At 40.1% G+C, this 22113-nt stretch overlaps 1 long non-coding RNA gene across 1 annotated transcript in view; it reads left to right on the plus strand.

Moving 5' to 3' along the window:
- Positions 1–22113, plus strand: part of LOC136991664 (uncharacterized) — a 47366-nt gene that overhangs the window by 23898 nt on the left and 1355 nt on the right. The gene's annotated exons all lie outside the window — the stretch shown is intronic.

Genomic DNA, 22113 nt, shown 5'->3' on the forward strand with positions numbered 1-22113 from the left:
CTCTCACCAGAAGTCTGCCTTTACTCTCCATCCATTAGAGAATGCCCTTTCTGGATTTCACTCTTCACCCTCTTCTCTCCAGCCTCACGTGACATGTCCCAACACAGTTGCTCCCCTGTCCTCCTCTTCTTCATCCTCCTAAACCCCAAATGCCTCCTCCACAGCCCCCTCTAATATCCAACACTGTTATGTGCAATAACAGTATGTTCTGATCTCTCGCTTCATGCACATGTGCACACACTCACACACATTACATATAAAAAGATGTTCCTAATGCACAAGTCTATGATTAGTTGATCTGCATTCATTAGGTTTAGTAAAGAGATGATTTATACATATAGGTACCTGCACTTTTGAAAGGACTCACATCAGAGCAGTGGTTGGTTCCCAATTTTCTTGTTTGATTGCAAATTCAGGTTCATCCATGAAGGAGGGAACAGATTAGTTCAGGTCTGTCCTAAGAATAGCAAATTAAAAAAAAAAAGAAAAAAAAAGAAAAAGAAAGCAGAGTAGACTAAAGTTCTGACAGAAATTAGACCAGATTAAAGGTTTAGCAGTAGGAATGATATCAGAGAGGAGAACTTTGTATGCAAAATACCACTTTGTATGGGGTAAAAATGCAAAGTCAGATGTCACTGAATCTTTACAAGCCACTGAAATCTTTGGGGTAACATGTTCTGGTAGAACTCCTATGTGAAGAAAATATTTATATTTAAAGCCTTCTGTTTCTATATTGTTTATTACATTATATTTATTGCTTGACAGTGAAAAATTGATCTACACCTGTTATATCTAAATCTCTTAACGAGTTTGAAATATACCAGAGTGGAACATCTATTTGACATTTAAAAGAATGAGACAGTTGTGTACTGTATTTAACTGTGACACTGTCAGTCAGCTCATTTTTATGTATAATATGTTGTGCTCACAAAAATGTGTCAAATGTTTTCTAGACACAATGGAGAATGTAATCCTGAACTTTAAAAAAGAGTAAAATCTACATAGTTCACTTACATGTCTAGTATATTTGGCTGTTTAGACAGTATTATTTAGCACAATCCTAAAATGGAGACTTTTATCAGGGTAAACATAGAGTGGAAAGAAAAATTCATGCCCCTAATTTAAACAGTATCAGTCTTTTCCTCAGTTTCAGTGATATGTTCCAAATGGGTGGCAGAGAGATGGTAATTATAGATCATTGCTTTCAGTTCTCTAACTTGAGTGATATCCAAGAAAGATGGTGGACACCTCTGAAACAGCTTATACAGTCACCTCAAAGACTTCAACAAGACCTTAGAGTTGCTGTCATCCTATAGGACTTACATGGTAAAGTGTCTTCCCATATCAGTTTAAACTCTGCTCATTTTTCACTCCATTGCAACTTGAGAAGCCTTTGGACAGCAGCAGACATTGGAATTATCTTTTGCAGACTCAGGAAGATGGTATATATGTCATTCTCAAATCACATTTGTTTTTTTTCAGGAATAGTGCTAGAAAAATGAAAATTATTGGCATTCATGTGGGGACATCCTTACTCATGCTGAGTGAATTTTTAGACCCTCTTTATCAGATCCAATCTTTCTATCTGTCATTAACTTATGGAGATCTGTTAATATTGTTTTGAGGATAATGTATTGGAACTCTTGATCTCTGAAAACTACAGACTAGGTAGGTTTCTGGCTTGCAGTTTCTACTTGCACAGTTTACAGAATCCTGTGACATATTCCAGCAAATTCAGGCTGGAGTAATATTATAACAGCTACAGAAAGTGTTGGATACACAAAAACTGAACAGTGGGCTGTATTCACTGCATGGAAACAAAGGGTCCGTTAGAAAGCAAGGTTAAGAATACATAAGTGTATTTCAAACAAAAGTCCTAAATCTGGTGAAATTTGTGCAGATCCTGAATGTTCTGCACTGTGAGTAGCTCCATATAAATGAATGATGCTCTTCACAGCATGTAAAACTTCACACATGCATAAGTCTTTGCACAGTCAGGGCCAAAGTTTTTTCGGAGGAGTGTGACTTGCTTGGAAATATTCCAGAAGAAAAAAACATGTGGGGCTTTCTATAAAGTTGCTGGCACTGTTCTGCTTATCAAACAGACATGAATTCACTCATATAAGATAAGATCTAGACATTTATATCAAGTAGGTGGAAATTTGTACCTATTCCTAAATGAAAAAATTAGCAATAATACTTCTAGATTTGTATGCTGGGTTGATTTCTTGATACATATTGATTAACTTAAGAGTTTTATAATATTGCCTCTCTTACCTATTAGAGCCCTGCTACCAGGCAAAATTTGCTCTGTATTAGCCAATAAATTACAGTAACTTTCAAAGAGACTGCATGGAAAAGAGTTTCTATTATTTACTTTATGACCTTAGATGTGGCAAAAAGTAAATCTTTCTATCTTACCTCAAGCTAATTCAGCATGAAGTATATGAGACAAGAATTTATTGTTCAATTTGCAGCTTGCGGATTGAAGAACAACATATTCATTTCAGGAACAGAATCTAATTTTAGATCAGTATTGAAGGTGCTATGAAATGAGAATGCCGGGAGTGTCAGTAGGACTTTTCAAGAGCAATTCCAGTCTAGTTCTTGAACAACAATGACTGCAAGATGAAAGGAATCATGGAATAGTCTTCACAGGTCTAAATGGAAACTGCTATATCTGAAATTATTCACCCTCCTGTTGTTATCGTGGATGTGGCCTCAGACTATTTCAGATAAACATTTCAACATTAAAGCTCTCTTCAAGAAAACAAAAATAGTATTTGGCCCACTTGGTGCTGGACTGCTTAGTGATAGATGATGCCAGCATTTAAATAAGCAGTCTGGGAGACCCGTGGAACATCTGGCAAGAGCTGCTACTTTTAATCACACAGGCAAAGGTTCACATTGTATGACAGTGCACAAAGTCAGTGTCAGATTTAGCAAACCAGATTTACTTGACCACAAAATGTCTAGAGAGCAGATTTAAAAGTTTCTGGAGATGTAGACAGGAACCCAGTGGGATTTTCACAAGTGCCTAACTGCTTATTTCCCATTGGTTTCTTGCTAGGACCTTCTTTGTATTAGTACTTTAAAAATACTTAAAAAAATATGACATTAGGTGTCTCAAAGCACACTGCCTTGCCTCAGGTCACAGAAAGTTGGTAGCTGCCTGTCAGTAGCTGCCTGTTAGGTAACTCTCATTCCAGCTGTAGTTACTTTTAGGGCAGGTGCCCTATGTCTGTACCAAGTTCCTCTCAGGGCTCCTAGCCTAGGATTGCATGAGGCCTGGGTGAGATGACAGGGAGAATCACTACATGAATCAACTACATTTTAGTTAATCAAATTGCTTAAAGAGCCTTGAAGTCTTTTCCATCTCTCAGGGTGCAGTAATCTCTATGGATATTTCAACAGAGACTGCACCCCAGGTGTACAGGGAAAAGAATAGTTTCTTCACACTTTGGGCTGGTCTTCGTGCTTAGAAATCATCTTTGTATGCAAGGATACCTCCCCCTTCCTCTCCAGTACTCTCTGACCCCACACCCAGACTGGCCATGCCAGAACGCATCAGGTCCTGTCTCCAAGCATACTTTCCTGAGCAACTTCCTCATTCCTATTTTTAAAAGTCGCACATTTTGAAGATACTGAAACACATGCTCTTTGCGAGCCTACTCTCCAGTTCCTTCCCCATTCCACACAGTCACACTGCTTAGTGCCAATTTTTAGTGCATAGCATTGCTGGAAGGTCTGTTACAGAAATATATATAATCTATGCTATGACTTGCCTGAGAAAAAAAGGGTGGGGGGAATGTTCCTGACGAGACGGATTGCTGTTTCAGGATTTTGGAGGGTTTAGAGCTAGAAGTAATGAATACAAAGCAATGTCCTCAGAAAATTTTGTGCAGTGCATGCAAGGATCAGCAAAGTAGCACTAGATGGCACTACAGTAATTTTCAGTCAAAAAGAGTAGGCCAAAACCAGGGAAAGATGGACGTAGGTCCAGCTCCAAATGGGCACCTCTGAGTCACCTGGGCAGCCTAGGGAGATTCTGAAGAAGATGAGACACAGCGGTCTTTCCAAAGATTATACTATACCCTGCAGTAGGTCGATAAGTGATATATATGATGAAGAAAAGTGTCAAAATCTATCTGAATGCTTTCATTTCACAAAGACAGACAGACTACAAAGGCACCTGAAAAGCTGTTATGTTCTATTAGATCCAAGATAAGGATACTCAGATCCAATGGTAAGCCCGATATCTCTAAAATCATTTCACTCAAAAGCACACCAACAATTTTGTGTCATCCAGGTAATGAGATAGTTCAATGTCAGTCTGCACATATAAGCTGAGTGTTTATAACCACAGTATTTTGTGCCTAAAAATGAAAATTTGACTTAGTGGGCCAAAGCCAAATAGACTTTAGGGTCAGCCTCATGGGTTGCATCTTCTTTTCTTACAGAGTTAAATGCTGACTACTGCCAATTTCTTTTAATATTTCTCACAACTGTTAGCTAACATCAAAGCTTCATAAAAATCATGTTCATAACAATAGACAATGGTCTGTTCTCTCTATAAGCTCCTGAAATAAACTTATTTCTGAGTCTGATTTTAGAACTTTTCAGAGGTATAGTCTTTTATGATAACAAGTCAGTATTTCTGTGGCTTATATTATCAAATACATACGGGAGAAAATAGAGACTATTTAAAAATCATACCCATTCTTGTAAATAGCACTGATCTAAAATCAGTTCAGAAGGCTGTTGCTGTATAAATGACATGGTCTATCCCAGGTTTGAATTCTAAAATGTTGTAAAACCAGATTTATAAATCTTTTTAAAGGAAGCATTTAAGTATAGAGTATTCACTACAACAGCACTACAAGTTTTTTTATATCATCATCATTATTTTTCTATTATGCATTTCTGTGAGTTACATTTTGCCTTCTGTTATGCTCCAGGTTCAAATTCTCAAAGGGTAATTAGTATCTATTTCACTGTAGTCAGTGGGAGTTAGTTATCTTAGAGATATGCTATTCTGACATTTAAGTTTAAGGAGAGACTGGCATGAATGTTTAAGTTTCTAGAAGTAAATCCTGTTCTAGTCATATAGCTACATATTGCTTGGGAATATTTCCAGCTAAAAGGTTATCTACTTGTCAGTTATAGATAAAAAAAAATGAATAGTACCTTTCTTTACTATGAGAATGGTCTTTATTAATGTAAATAGCCTGACTGGAGACAATAGGATTGCTTAGGAAAATAAGCTCTAGAACCAGTATTATTATTGGCCATATGATGTGCTCCCACTCAGGCAATATGTGCAGGTTAACTTCCATGGGCCTTCAGTACATGGAGGGTGAAGGAGAAGGGTCATAGGGTCAGAACGTGAAAGTCTTGCATTGCACCATTGCTTCAAACAATGCCGACTTTTAAACAGCATAGTTTAACAGGAAATTAAACTCCTCTTGTGCTGAAATTGTACTGTTTGTCCATGCAAAGCTAAACCTGTGGTAAAGATGAGAGACACATGATGTCCAAAACCACTTTATACTGGCTCTTTTAGTCATATGCCACTGCTCTTTGAAATAACTCCTGTGAGCACATCCTGTGAAACAATTCCTGAGCACATCCTGAGAAAATGTTTTATTTGCCCTACTTCTTCTAATGTGTGCTCTAATAAGGACTCCTTTAATCTGTGCTTTAAATCTCCTTTAATCTGGTCACTGTTTTACACTTTGAGATGTACCCTTGAGGCCTTCTTTTGCCTCAAAACAGGCTTGAAAACAACCATAACTTGCTGCTTGCTTTTTCAGACATGTCTGTGTCTACATTCCTGAAGTCAATGTTGGTCCTGATAGACATATCACAAAAGCAGACTCTATCCTAGATGTAGAATTGGTCTGTGTAATTTGGAAGGAAGCATAGCACTCACAGAAATACTTGCTGCTGAAGGGAAGGTCTGATGAGACATGATGTTCAGCCCAATTTGCAGTCAGAGTGGCTTACCAAAAGGTGATCCTATCAACCCATTTGAAGTCCAGAAGAGCAGCTGGAGAGATTCCTGAAGAAGTTGTCATGACAGTGTGGTATGGCTGTGGAAAACAAGGGCCGTAGCCCAAAGCTCACTGTTTTCACTATCACTGCAACCGTACAGGGTGACATAGAAGTGGATGAAACAGTGCCTAGTCTTGCCTTCAGCAAGTACAGCCACAGCGGTGGTGTATTGCTGCCCAGCTGCTTAGGCTGGGGACAAGGTATGTGCTTGACAATGTGCTTGGTTCAGTGCTAACTACGCTGCCAAACCAAGGTGTGTGTGTACATGCGGGTGTGTGAGGAGGGGGATCAGGAAGTTTGCCTTGCCTAATTCTATTACCTGAGCACCAGATATCTTGTCTAAACTAGTCACCTATGCTCCCTTTCTGTCAATAGCAACGTAGGGTAATACATCCTGTTCTAAGGAGTTTAAGCTCAGAAAACTGATTTAGAAAATCATTACCTACTATTTAGTTAGCTAAACATGGATGTGACAAAAGTATCCCCATGTATTCAAAATATAACTCACATCATCAGGAAACAGTTTAAAAATATAACACATTTAAGACAGTTTACTTCCTTTCTAGTGTGTGAAATCCACATCCAAAACCTTTCTCAGCTTCTTTAGTTATTGCTATGAATTTACTTTAAAAAAAGAAAACTTCAGGTCTTTGTTGAGATGGTACTATAAGAACTATATCTTTTAATGTCCAGTCTGTAGTAAGTTCAGACAGTCCTGGTACATGAAACAAGTGCTAATTTTATCATAAACCTGGTTTACCCTGATGTAAATGACACCAAATTCAGATGAGTTGTATGATGACTAATATTCCATCCCTTTTATTCTCATTTGCCTTTAATTTTCATTTGCGCAGCTCTCTTCACTTATGTCTTTATTTGTATTTCTCAGTTTGCAGTTTTCCCCAACAGAAATATTCCTGATGGAGAGTTAAAATTCGAGACACACTCTTTCCTGTATTTACTATCTTCTTGCTATTGATTATTATCTATGCATACACACATGCACATGCTCACACACAGGATCATTTCATTTAAATCATTCAGGTGTTTTGATGTTGTATTGACTGTTTCAGTACTTCTTCCATTCTTTTAAGTTTAGCAGTTAGCCTTCAGAAATCACATTAGTAGACATTACCACAGAACATTACAAATTATAATCAGATTATTATATAGCCTAAATCCTCAGTCTGACATCAGTGACCTTCAGTGCTCTGAAACCACAGAGCAAGTTTAGAATTACTTTGCTGCAAGCACGGGAATCTCCAAGCAGCATGGAGCTGCAGCCAGGAGGTCTCCCATAGCACCTCCTGCCAGGTAGTGCAGCAGATTTAATGTGGCCTGGGCAAAGGGCTTTGGCTGCTTATGGCTTTCTGATTGCTGTCTTCCAGCGCAGACTCCTGGGGACTGACTGGCTGCTTCAATTTATGCTAACATTATGCTGACAGTCAAGTGACCCTAAGACCTGGGGAAAATAAAAATATTTTAAAGCAATTTTGTAGGTCTCCCATACCTAAATTATAAACCTTGGCCATCTCTTTTTCATTCATTCTTTACCTGTTTGCATCTAAATTTCATTCTACAACTCACAAAGTGAGTTATTTTGCATTATTTTTATACCATAGTTTGTAGCATCCATAGGTCAGGATCAGAAAAAAATGAAGAAGTCTCACAGTATAGGCTGTTGCCTAAAGACAAAGGCCAAACTTTAGTACCTATAGTTTTTTTTATATATATATATATATATACTTATATGTATGAACTTGCATACATATACACACAGATTCTCTTAGAACTCTATTTATTCTGGCGTAAGAATACGGCTTTTTAAAAACTGTATCAGTACTCCTAGGGTTATAGGACAATGTCTCCTGCAGATAGGAGAGATCTTTTTTGAGGATGTATGGGGCACCACAGGCACCTGAGCTCCACATCAGATTGCTTAGCCTCTTTCTAAAGAACTGGGGCACCTACAGATGCAGCGTGCTATGTCAGTGTTGAAAACTGGTCTTCCATGTTGAATATTGCCAGGCAGTGACTGCTAATCTTGCAGGATGTTGTAAAGTCACAGGGACCCAGTACTGAAAATACAAACCTAGCAGCATATTTGGGTAGCATTAACTAGGTTCCACCCAACATTCTCCTACTGTTATTGTAGCCTGAAAAACTATGCGAATGCATTGCTGCTGAAGAAAGGAGGAAAAACTAAACAAGTCCAGACAGCAGAACAGCCAGCTCACATTAGTATTCTGCCATGGTGAAATAAACCAGAACATTCAGACAAAATAGGCACAAATGAAGGTCTTATAGGGAATATAGCTAGTTGAATAGGAATAGCTCTAATCTCTCAGTGGTGCCACAAATCCCCTTTGAGAAAATGAATTTTGGAACACTTTAAATTTTTAACTGTTTTTCAGTTTCTCTGGAATAGTACAGTGCCTCAGGTCACTCTAATAACATTCCTGGCTTGCCTTGCTGTAACAATCTGTTTGTTAAAACTCATCCAGTCAGATGATTTGGGTTTTTATATCAAGTTGCTTTGGAGAACATCCGTAGTTGGAAGTGCATAATAATATGTTTTATTATTGCTGTAAAAAAAAGAAAAACTAGAAGAGAAGTAGTTCGCTTTTTCCCATTGGGGAGGTCTGGTTTGTTATTACATTCTACTCAATGAAAATTAATGACTCTGCAACCAGCATTGAAAAAGTGTTCCCTGGCTAAAATTTTCAAAAGTAATTAATGATTTGGGGTTTCTTTGCTTTTATGTGTTCAGTTTGAAATACCTTAAAAACAGACCTGGTTTTCAGAAAATGCAAAGCACTGACTTTCTGCAGATCATCTGCATTACTCCTAAAACCTTCAGCCTTTGTCATTTAAAGGTCATGGTAGATGTTGTTTACTGCTAACAAAATACAAGTATGTCATCCTGCTGATTAGTAATAGAACACTAGGGCAGACTTACATATCGCAAATAAATACATTTCAAAGGAAAATATTTTAAAATATAACTTCTTCCTTGCATCTGCAAGAACCAAGTTCTGTACTCTTGGGATGCTCTGCAGCATGAACAAGCATGTAAGAAAAGGAGGGTGGAGCAGGGACCAGTTCAAGTAGTCATTTCATATTGCTCAGTAAAGGAAAGATCAAGACCACATCCTGCAGTCCTGGGAGGTGCTTGGACATGGTGTAGTACTTTCGAATGTCTTTGATGGAGATGGAGCAAAATGCATCTTTATAAAATTTGTTTTGCCTCTCATTTTAGGATATTTTTAACTTTTCTTTTGCAAATGTTACCTGTAGCCTTGTGTGCTACTAGGCTCTCAAACAGAATCACAGAATAGTTGAGGTTAGCAGGGAGCTCTGGAGATCATCTGGTCTGACCCCCTTGCTCAAGTAGGATCAGCTCAAGAAGGTTGCTCAGGACCACGTCCAGTCAGGTTTTGAATATCGCCAAGGACAGAGTCTCCACAACCTCTCTGGGCAACCTGTTCCAGAGTTCAACCACCCTCACAGTGAAAAAGTGTTTTCTTATGTTCAAGTGGAATTTCCTGTTCTTCAGTTTTTGCCCGTTGCCTCCCATCCTGTCACTGGGCACCACTGAGAAGAGTCTGGCCCCATCCTCTTTACTTCCTCCCATCAGGTATTTATACACATTGATGAGATCCCCCTGAGCCGCCTCTTCTCCAGTCTGAACAGTCCCAACTCTCTCAGCCTCTCCTTGTACGAGACATGCCCCAATCCTTTAATCCTCTTTGTGGCCCTTCACTGGACTTGCTCCAGTATGTCCATGTCTTTCTTGTACTGGGGAGCCCAGAACTGGACACAGCGCTCCAGGTGTGGCCTCACCAGTGCTGAGCAGAGGGGGACGATCACCTCCCTTGATCTGCTGGCAACACTCTGCCTAATGCAGCCCAAGATACCATTGGCCTTCTTTGCTGCAAGTGCACATTGCTGGCCCATGTTCAACTTGGTGTCCACCAGGACCCCCAGGGCCCTCTCTGCAGAGCTGCTCTCCAGACGGTTGGCCCCCAGCCTGTACTCGTGCATGGGGTTACTCCTCCCCAGGTGCAGGACCTGCCAGTTGCCTGTATTGAACTGCGTGAGTTTCCTCTCTGCCCATTTCTACAGCCTGTCGAGTTTGCTCTGAATAGCAGCACAATCATCTGGTGCAACACCCACTCCTCCCAGTTTTGTATCATCTGCAAACTTTCTGAGGGTGCATTCAGTCCCATTATCCAGGTCACTAATGAAGATGTTAAACAGTATTGACTCCAGTATCAACACTTGGGGGACACCACTGGTGACTGGCCACAGCTGGACTTTGCACCACTGATCACAACCCTATGAGCCTGGAATGTCACTGCACTGGAAGGGCCCAAAGCTGTTCTGGAGCCTGACTGTCCTTTGCCCAGTGGGAGGAAAAGCTATTAAAACCTGTGCAGTGGGGGACCTACAACTGAATTGGAAAGCTGATGTTCCAGCTATGGTGTCAAGGCTTGTTCAAGTACGCAACAGTAGAGAAAGGAGCATTATAGCTGTTCTTATTTCGACCACTCCGATGACTCAACTTCAAGAAAATCCAGAAGGACATCTTGGTCCCCAGCTCAGCTGCACAGGAGCAGACAGAAAAAAGCAAGGGACTGAAGGAGAAAGCAAGTAAATGGCTTCCAGGCTCTTCCTCAGCCACAGTGATCAGACAGCAGTTCTGGATGTAAAACACACACTGATGTATAAGGTTATTTCACTCCCCTCTTTTCTGGAGATATACTCTACTTCTAGTCATGTCTAATTAGCCCAAATTAAAAACTTGCTTTGAATCTGTTTCTCCCCAGCTTGGTTCCACACAGTTAATGCAGCCTTGCCTTTTCTTTGAAGGGCAGTCCCCAGCCAGGTCAGCCATGCTGGATGCTCAGGTCAACATTTCAGAAAGTTCTTGTCTGATACCTGAGGCTTTCACATTTTTTAAGTGCAAATTTGCCTTCTATTCATTTGGGCAAGATTCAACTTTTGGTTCTGTAAAACTAATGATGAATACGTTTGCAAGCTACCAGATCACTATGCTGCAGTAGATTTTGCACTCAGGCAACGTTGTTAGTGGTCAGTGAAGGAAAGGCAGGGTACCACCTAGTAGTTTGAGGTGCCCAGCTACGTGGAGCTGACCGACCTGCTGATGAGAGTTTCACAGCTCTTTCTACTAAACCTGTGCAATGTTGGGATTATTTCTGTTGAATTAGCCACAGTGGCATCCAGAGACACCAGGCAAGGCTCAGCACTTGCTTCAGCTTGCTCTGCCTTCCCTGGGATTGTCCACTTTTGCTTTGCAGAAGTTTCTGTCACTGTTGCAAATCCCTCTTTCCAAATGCTATGGTCTATCTGGTACATGCTCATCATCCTTTTTGCTTCAGGGTATGCTTGGCTGACAGGATTTATCCATAGAAACCAAAAATTCCTCTGCAGCAGAATGAAAGTAGTTATTGTTTTCTCTCCAGCTATCTGTCCTTGCTATTACTTTAGAGTTTCCACCACCAATTCTTCTCTTCTGTCTGATTGAGGGAAAGAGGAGTGTTTTTCTAGCTCCAGTCTGAAGAGAAAAGGCCTGGACATAAGGAAGCAGCATCAGATGATCACACTGCTGATGACTACTCTGACTTTCATGGGCAATCCTTAGGCTAGAGGAAGCACTTCCTTATCCTCACCTGGGAAAGCCCTAATGCTATAAATGCATCATGGTACTCACAGACACACAGACTTTGGGATACAGGGCAGAGACACTTGGTCTGCAGAGAAGCCTGCTACTTCAGCCAAAATTGAAAGGGCACTTGCTATTTTGCTTTGCTGAACTGTGATTCTGTTTTATAACTCCTGACACACTAACTAAGGTTTGGTATGTGACTGATGATGTTGCTAGGAGTGAGGGGAGAACATGTGCACTGCCTAACTTTATCTCACTGTGTTAAGTTCTGTTTGGAATTTAAAAAAAAAGGTTGTTTTAACATCTATGCCTGCATTTGCTGTCTCAGAATTGCTGCTCCAGGGTGCAGACAGGAGAAACCCTGGATAGGGGAGTTGGATAAGGAACTAGGAGGCAGAGCTGCAGAGCTTGCAAGGGGCAGGTAGCTCCTCATGCAAAACCAGGATTAGTCAGGGGCACACTGAGAAGCAACAACCAGGGACAGGTGGACCAGGGAGAAGCAGTTAGTGTAGCAGCTCAGAGCAGGTTAAGCAGCCATGGTGGCTCATAGCACACAAAGTGGGCAGTCACCCAGGAGTGGCCAGCTGAGGGTACTGTGCAAGGCATGCCCAGCAGTGTTGGACGGCATTGTTGGCAGAACACACAGGAGCTGGCGGCAAGCCCAGGAAATAAACATCGAAAGATGAGAGCAGGCCAATGTGGGAGGTAGCAGCCCGCTCCAGACTGATCACCTTCTTCCAAGCCCTGTCTCCTCAGAGAGTTGTCCTCCAACAATGAATGGAACATTGTCCTCCTTCAGGAAAATGAATTGCCCTCTGAAAAAAAGGGATTCCCCATGCTTCCCCAGGGAACTGCTTTGCATTCAAGGGTGTATGCAGGACCTGAGAAAGGACGTGATCTGATTTCTTTTAATAGACTCAGAACATCCTCATAGTCTGGAGCATCTACTATTGTCCATGATGTTCTGGTATCCTGTCTAAAAGTCTTACTGATGCAGCTCTTTAAGATGTCCATACCAACAAAGCAATCCACAGCAAGCAGCATCATGCTTTGAGTTTTCAGTGTTGGCCCCTTGCACAAATATTTCTTCCTGGAATCTAAGTAGATCCCACATCTGCCTGCGTCAGGCAGGGTATAGGGTGGGTGATGCCTGAGGAACATAACCACCAGCCACACAGTCTCTGTCCTGCTGGGTTCTGGCTTATGACCTAATTTGGAGTCAGATTTTGATTTGATCTGAGGTACCCTGATGTTGTTCATATGAATATTTCCAGCTTATTGTTGAAAGGCTGGAGTTCAGGTGGTTTGGCAAGAGACAAAGAAGATCCAAGTCTGATATCTAAGTGACAGAGTGAGTGCATGAATTTACAAAGGAAGATATGGCATCCAGAGGACACCTGGAGTTTGGGACCTGGAGTTTTGAGAATGGAAGGAGGGCAAGAGACTGGTAAAAAGGCCTGGGAGGTCGTAGAGTGGGATCTGGTCCTACCAGAATACAGAAAAACTATGTGAAGTCTTACACAGTGCACAGAAGTCACATTACCCTTCTAAAAGATCTTGAACAGCTTTATACTGACATGTAATTTTGTCTGAAGTGGCGATGGCACTTCTGATCCATTTCTGCATGTCCTAGAACTGTATTTACTTTTTCAGGGAAATTAACATTTCTTCCCTGGACTTTAAAGATCTTTGTACTAGAAATACTATAGCAATGGAGAAATTGTATGCTTTTAGGAATGCTGCATATAGCAAAGTCTGACTCCATTTCACGAGCATCCTGAATAAAGGAGAATCAACTGTGCTAGTCAGAAAAAAATCTTCAGATTTTTTTCCATGTCAAATAAAAAACCTCCCAAAACTAATGAATCCTATTCTCTTGCAGACACAGGTGGGATTCTTTTCTATTACCCAATTCAATGAATGGCTCGAAAGAGTTATTTGGATTCCCAGTGTACATTGTTTGCTTTAGGAGTTATATATTTATCAACACTGCACTGCAATTCTCCCCCAGACATAGTAAAAATGCATCTCATGTTTCATTCTAATACAGCAGTAACTCTTCAATTTACAAATCAGCAGGCATATTCCTCTTTATTTTTCCTGACTTTAATAAGATGTTTGAAATACAAAAATGCTGAAAAGTAAATAAATGTGTGCAAGAGCACAACAAACAATAATATAATGTGAATATGAAAAAGCAAAAGTAAAAAAAGCACCATTATGTGGATTCAGAATTGTCAAAGAGACAATAAACTTTGACTTCAGCACTGCTATACAAGGAATGAAGCTGACAGATGCACAGAAAGCAGAGTGACAGCTGGTTAGAGAGTTCCCACACCATTCCCCTGCATGCCTCCACTTTGTGCACGCTAAGACCATCACAGTGGAAGGAACCAATTACCACCAGGCTTGGAAATACTAGAGCATATTAATTTAGAACATATAATACTGGGATTTTATATTTTGGTTTGACTGTTACTTTTCTGAAAAATACAGCAAGGGAATTCATTGGATATATCAAGCAGATGCTTTATTTATATATACTTGCAAAGTGTAAAGTGTTATTGAATAGAACAATCACAGTTTACACTTCCCTTCCAGATGTGTAAATAATTACACAGGACACAATGTACAAAATAATCAGGCTCTTCCTTTCATTCACTGAAGTCAGTCAATATGCTGTAATGAAAGGTTATAAAGTAAGACCTTGATCCTGCAAACACTTTCTCAAGTGAAAAGCTCTGTTTGTGTGAGCTGGCCCTGTTGACCAACACGTGGATCCAGCTACTCATGTGTATAAAGGCTTATATGATCACAGTCATGACAGAGCTCAACAAAGACAGCATGTAAAGGGTATCTTATGCAAATATAGTACACCACACATCTGTGCTGCCTTGCCAGTTGCCTGCTGCCTCTTGGAAACGAGAAAAGGTCTCAACTTTAACAGTTTCTGCCTCAGCATCAGTACTTGTTTGTCTCTTTCCTCTACGCAGCCACTAACTTCCGTGAACCCTACCGGAAACGTCACATCTCTGATACTTTTACCTGCATCAAATGCAGTTGAAACTGGCCCATTAGTTCAAAAGTTATCAGAGGGCAGCTGGCAGAGACACAAGCAGGACAGAACTGGGGACTCATTATGGCCATCCATGGCCCATGAGGGATGCAGGATTATGTCACTAGTCCTCCAAATGATAAAAGAATCAAGTTCCTTTGGTATAAAAATTCTTACAGGAGTGATTAAAAACTCAAGCATGTTCTTAGTCTTTGCCCTGACAGAGGAGATATAAGGAGAAAAGGGACAAATACCAACCTGCCTCCTTCCAGCACTTTATGGCACACAGCTTTATGGTTACCACTGGCCTCCTACCAACAACAGGTAACTCTCAGATTTCCAGCTCACTGTTGTCTAGTCCTTGTCCTCATTCCTTGTCCACAGTCGCCTCTCGGAGCACAAGGGGAGCTAAAAGCTGGGCAGTGCAAAGTCATGCTCTCTCTGTGAAACTATATTTTCTGTACTCTTTTTGTTATTGCTGATGAGAACTGCTTTTTACTCCTATTGATCAGAGAAGCTTTTTACTTTAAAGTTCACAAAGAAAGTTATGTACTTGATTTTCTTTGATAGCTGCAAAGTCAGGAAGGAATTTCCTATTCTTACGTTTGTCGCTTGGCAAGAGATGAAGAATGTTAAAGCTTCCGGGCGTGCCAGTCAAAGCTAGCCATAGTCTGGCCAACCCGTCCTAGTTGAAAATATTCAAAGATCAGAAGGGACCGTCTCAATAATCTGTAACACAGACCACAGGAGTGCCTTGAACTGATTCTTGCTTATACTGCAGCATATTTTTTAGAAAAACAATCTTGATTTTAGTGATGGAGAAAGATCACAAAATCCTTGTTGAACTGTTCCAAGTTGTTAAAAAAACTCTGGTTTTAATCTGAATTTAATGAGGTCCAAATTCCAGCTGGTCCTTCTTGTTATACCTTTCCATGAGAGATACTGAAGAGTCTTCATTATCTTAGTCTGCTCCCTGCATATTTACTTATACACTGTAATCAACTCATCTCATGACCTCTCCTTTGGTTAGGTAAATAGCTTGAGCTCCTGAAACCTCACAGTATAAAGCATATGTTCCCATCTCTAGGCATTTGAAGGCTCTTCTGTGAGCCTTCTCTAATTTGTCTTAGTCATTACCTCAGTCCAGTGGTCATTCTGCACTGTCCTGTTTGAGAAATTCATTGATTCAGGTTCACTTTGAATGCAATGATTTAAACAGAGGAGGAGGCAAACATAACTGCCATAAAAAAACATAAGTCTGACATGTAGACATGTGTGCAACCATGCAATACTACTGCCAGGCAGCAGGAGGAATACAATAAACCCTGCAAAGCCATGTATCCCTAATTATTCTAAGTAATATATATATATATATTTTTTTTTTTTGAACAAGCTTGTTCCCTTTCATTTCAATCTTTTTTTTTAAAGGAGTGAGAATATGTATATATATATTTGCCTTAGTGATGGTGTACCCCCTCTGGATATAAAAGTATACATATGATTAAAGTCGACATGTTTCCCTGTTTCTAGCCAAGATGGCAATGCCATGTTATTTTGAAAGAGAGGGAAGTGATTTCTACTGGTTTCTAGAGAATCTAATTTATTAACAACTGGCCAGACAAAAGGAGCTGTTCTTCATAGCCGTGATGTTTGCTAGCATGTGCAGGGAAGGATCCTGCTGTGATTTGGCTAGTGACAGCTCCACAGCTGCAGGGCCGGACCATCCCGTCCCGCGTGAGTCAGAGCATGCAGCAGCGCTAACAGGAAGCAGGGAAATGACAGGCCTTCCAGGTAAATCCATGACTGGCATATCTATGAACTCAGAATAAAAGTATAGTGCTCTGGTATGTGATGACTAGCTATATAAAAACTGGGGAAATGCTTGCTAAGATTTGATGTGTATTTGGTCTTCAAACTGATCCAGATTTAGGTAAACTTGCTCAGCTGCCAGTAACTTTCTAGCCATTGCACCCCCAGATCCATGCTGATTAGTTTATTCTGTTGGTCTTAAACATGATTCCATTAGCCTGAAGTCTAATATACCCTGATATACCCTAAATCATCACATGAGCAAACCCTGTCATGAATAATATCATAGAAAGGAAGAGCTCAATATATGTATTCTGCATGCTGTGTCTCAGGTGATTTTCTTGCCTACCTGTACTGCTAAATGCCTTTTTAGAAGCAGTGCCAAACACCATACCAAAATTCTCTAACTCAAACACTTTTATTTCTGTTAAAATTATATGAGAGAAATTTTACTTTTTTAAAAAACTTGATCCCAAGTTCATTACACATTTGGGACTTGGAGGCTGTGGCTTACTTTTGCCTTTTTTATTCTCAAAGCTAACACCGCAGGCAAGTGATTGTTTAATTAACTTTTATATGAACAATTTAAATTTGGGATAACATTTGACTGCCCCTTCTGCTGTCATTGGCAAGTAATGCGCAGATGTCTAGCTTAAGAACTAACAGAAATGATTATTAGTGAATGAAGAGTAATTGCAAGGAAATCACTGGACTTGAATCCTCTGAGGGAGCCAGTGCCATAATTTGATGGACAAACTGTCAAACCAAATAAAGACCTATTGCACATAATTGATTGGCAACAAGCAAAGGATTTTTATTGTAGAACGTCTGTGTGTTTAAACAAGAAATCGTAAAAGATGTTAGATTAGTTGCAGCAGAAATCCCTTGATGATAAATGCTTTTCAAGACTGTGCGCAGACACACAAAATTCATTCAAATGTAAAAAACTTCTTTTTTTAAAAAGGCCTGATCCTTTATTCTCTCCACTCTCTAAATTCTCTCTGAGACACGTTTAAGGATTAGATTTTGCAGAATAAACTCCATGTAAGTTTAATTTATATCTGCATTTTTGACCAGTTAGTGCTTAGTGCTAAAGAATGCTTTCTTGAAAAAATGAGAGTTTAATTAACTTCCATTCCAATGGATGGTGCAGATATTTTCGAATCTCCAACATGAATAATTAAAGCCATATAAGGAGATTTGGTACGTGGTATTTCCTTTATAGTAAGTAGCATCCTATTTTCTTTCTTTTCCTCCATCCCATCATCAGATCCCCAAAATGAAACACATGGTAAACAGAACAAAGCAGTTGATAATTTCCCTCTGTTTGGTTACTGGCTCTTTGGCTGAGTAGCAGACCAGAATAGAAGACCCTTGCTCCCAGGTTGCAAAATCACTATATATTTGAATTTCAGCTGTGATGGTGGAGGAGTAAAACAGGCCATGGAAAGAAATGGTGGGAGAGGCAGGCCCCAAGGGAAGGAGACTGCGTCACTCTGCTGTAGAATTCACTCGGAATAATCCTGTCACCAGTGCGGGAGTTCGCTGTCCTGTAAAAGCAAAACAGAGTCTGCTCCAATGTGCTTTCAAAGTCACAGGGGGCACGGAGCCATCCATTTGTAAGCCTTGTGTGCTTATGTCTCCTCTAGAAATAGCTGCCATCTCTCCAATTACTAGGCAAAGAAGCTGGAATGGGGGTCTGTTACTTGAGAATTGTGGAAAGAGTGGAAATCAAGGCCAAGGAGGAAGATTGGTAGAGAGAGGTTAACACCTTCTATTAGACCAAGTAACATAGCTGAGGAAACAAAACAAAACAAAACAAAGCAAAATAAACTGAAGACACAAAAGCCCTTCTGCAGGAAAGAGGGGGACATCATCCCCATGTGCAATGCTCTGCAATCAGAGAATGCCTAGTCCATTGCACAGATTTCCTCTGAATAACTGATTTTTTGATTTGTGCTTTTGGAAGGGAGAGGAGAAAGTGAGATAAACTTCTGACTGTCCCTTCTGTCCATGCACAGATCTCAAAATATGGAGTGAACACTCTGATGTCAGTAGGTTTGGCACAGAGGGCAGGTAAAATCTAAAAAGCAGCTTGCATGCTTAATACTCTTTCAGTTACACTTCTAGTTCTGACTGATAGATCTTTTTAAAATCAAAATTAAGTTTTTGGTGTGTTAAAAATGGGAAAAGAATCATAGAATAATTAAGGTTGAGAGGGTCCTCAGAAGATCATCTGGTCCAACTTTCTCTTCAGACAGTGGATTTATTTGAGATGCTCAGGGGGTTGTAGCTCCCCTAACTGCACTCTACAGTATGGTGCAGGCACTTCACATAGATCACATAATGTGGTAGCAGCTGCATATCTATCCTCTTCTGCCTGCTATCTAAAAAGCAACTGCATCTGACCATGGTCAGTCAATGGGAAGATTTGAAGTCATTAAGCTAGTCTTGCACTTTTTTTACTTATTAAGGATATGCTGAGGCTTTTTTTTTCTTCTTTTTTTTTAATGCAAATATATAAATGCAGTTGAGCTAAAACATTCCGAGGTGAACACTCATTTCTGGGTCCTCAGGATGAGACAGCAAGGCTCTGGTTTTTATAAGTGCTGAGCTTGAAATACAATTAAAGCAGTCAGACTGTATGCATGTGCCAAGACTTTACATTTGCTGATTTAGCTGTGTACTTGATGTGACAAAATCCAGAGTGTCTGGGAGAGCATGTGGAGGCAGCTGAGAATTTCTGAAAATCCCCATGGAACGGACAATCCCTTTTCTATATCCCAGAGTTGTTCTTTCCCTTGAGCCCTGAGGGGATTTGGGTGCAACTAATAAGGAATTCTACTAATTCCCCAAATGCTGATGCATGCACCAAATCACATTACATACCCTTGCCTGCTGTACTGTAAATGCAGCACAAATGAGTTTTCTAGGGTCACAGTGGAAGTCAGAGATCCCCAATTCCCAGTCCTGTAATCATACCCTTGCACCACATAGATCATTAGAGAATCAGAAATAAGAGAAACCTATCTATTTACTTTGTCAGAAGAGACTATTTAAAAAGCAAAATCAAAGAAAATCCTAACAGCTCTCAAAACTTCTGTGGCAGCAGTGAAACTCCCTTTCAGATGTTGTCTTCTGAACAGCAGTTTTCTGAAGCTTTAAAAGCTTTGGTTTTGTCAGAGTTTTTTTCTGACTATTGCCAACTTTAAGTAATGAACTATTCAGATAGATTTATAAAATGGAGCATAATGAAAGAACTCACTATACCCCCAGGAGTGCCACATTTAGGTTCACAAACAGTAAGTAACTTGATTGACCAAAGTTGAATAGAGGTTGTCAGTTAATAGTGGCTACGCTGCTAGCTCTGCATCCGTTCATTACAATCACATGGCATTTTGTTATTCATCTCTTTGCTCAGTTATATTGGCTTTCCTTTTTTTCTTCTGTGTTTCCATGAAGGAGTTAATCCAGCTAACAATTAAGAAAAGACCTGAAAATACTCCTGGCTGTGGAAATAAAAGGAAGAAAATAAGTGAGAAGGAGGTTCTTTAGACAAGCAGATTTGCAAAAGTAGAGTTGAAAGAAGTTGGGTTTTAGGAACAAGAAGTAATTATTAGACTGAAGGCCTTAATTCAGCTTGATAAACTGAAAAGGTCTGATAGTGAGTAGATGGGGGTTCCATTAAATGGATATAATCCTAACTGGGGGAATGTGATGCTCTTAGGAGTAATGATCTGTTTCACTGTAGTATATTAGTGCTTTGTTTTCTGCACAAATGGACTCACAAATGGACTTTGTTTTCTGCACAAATGGTCTTGAGATGCTCCTTTTTTTGACTAGGAAAGCATTGCTCCCGTGTTTGCATAAGGGAGGTAAGGTCCTCGTGAACTAAGGGGTTCCTTCTGGGTCATGTGAAAAGTTTGTAGAAGAGCAGCAAACACTGATTTCTGAGATGTTGGTCTGATGATCTTCCTACTGAACCATTGCTCCACACTCTATGAATAGCTTGAAATCTTTGGTCTACTTTATTAATCATTTCTGTCTCGGGCTGTCAAACTTTACACATGCACAAAAATATCTGCTCTATCAGATGAAAATATTTAATGGGGCTGAAGTGTGTGAATGATATTTTTGATGAATCTCTGGTTACAGTGACATGGCATTTGTGGGGATGCAGGATTAACTGATATTTTTCTAGCTGAAACTGAACCTTAATCCTGACAGAAACAGTAACATCAAGAGGATTTGCTCTATGAATAACAACAGATACAGCAAATCTGGGGGTTTATGTTAATAAAACTTCATTACTTCTGAGAAGTCTCTGTAACTATCTAGCATAAAAATATTTACTACAGGCTATGATTGGAAATGAATGCTAGTTTGCTACAGAAGTAATTACAAAGGGAAACAGTCTGAAAGTTGAAGTAAAAACTGGCTTATGCAACTGTCATACAAGTGAGTTCAATACTGCAGAAAAAGTAGGTTTAATCTTAAGTCATGCTTTTGAAGCAAAACCTCTCTGGTGATGTGGTGATGTTAACTGTTAGACTAACTAGATCCTGTCACAGGCTGGCTATATATGTATTTTATTTTGTCCATTGTTATTTGCAACCTCATTCTTTCTTGAATTGTTTACATAGGCCTGCCAGTGGCAATTCTAGCTGCATCTGAGCGGGGTGCACATGAATCCTCCATGAGTGCTATTCTATTCTAGAAATGTAAAATCACACATTGGCCTCATCAGTATCATTTTGAATGCAACTAACATCAATTATGTATGGCTCATTATAATTTTTATCCTCTTCCAAGGAGGAAGTGGATACTCATGCAGTGTACTGTTTCATCTTTGGGGTTTTTCCACTGGTAATGTATATACCAGACTGTGTTCTGTGTGCGGGAGGCAAGGTCAAAAAAGCACACTGTGTATTTAGAAGAGGTTGTTGTGAGGTGTGAAGTAGCCCTTGGTGTCCATGGGAGATTGTTCCACAGACTCAGACTGACCAAGAAACTTCTCCAGCACAGACTGTTCTCTTACCCCTCTAGAAAAGACAACACAATGCCTGAGGCAAGAAGTTGCAAACACTAGGTCTTTCCTAGATTTGGGGAATTTTTTTCATACTCAGCTGCTAGCACCTATAGGACTTTTACTTGCTGACAACTGTCAGTGCAGATTCTTCTCCCATCGCACTTCTGCTGGGTCCCAGTGAAGAAGTACAAGCTGTGAAGCAATTAGGAAGTAGCTAATGGAGAGAGATAGCTACAGTAACAAACAGTAGTGTGAGGCCAGGGATCTGTTATTTCCACTTAATTTCCTTTACCGCTTCCCACCATGAATTGTTCTGGGCTGTTGCAGCCACTTTCAACTAAACAAATGCTTCTAGGATTCATATCATCTGCCTAATGACCCAGAAGCCTACATTTGGTGACCATCTATTACCATCTTCAGATGTAAAGTAGCAACTTTTGGTGATGCCCCTGATCAGGAAGCAGTCTTGGTGATGGA

The sequence above is a fragment of the Apteryx mantelli genome, chromosome 3 (assembly GCF_036417845.1).
Source record: "Apteryx mantelli isolate bAptMan1 chromosome 3, bAptMan1.hap1, whole genome shotgun sequence".
Classification (NCBI taxonomy): Eukaryota; Metazoa; Chordata; class Aves; order Apterygiformes; family Apterygidae; genus Apteryx; species Apteryx mantelli.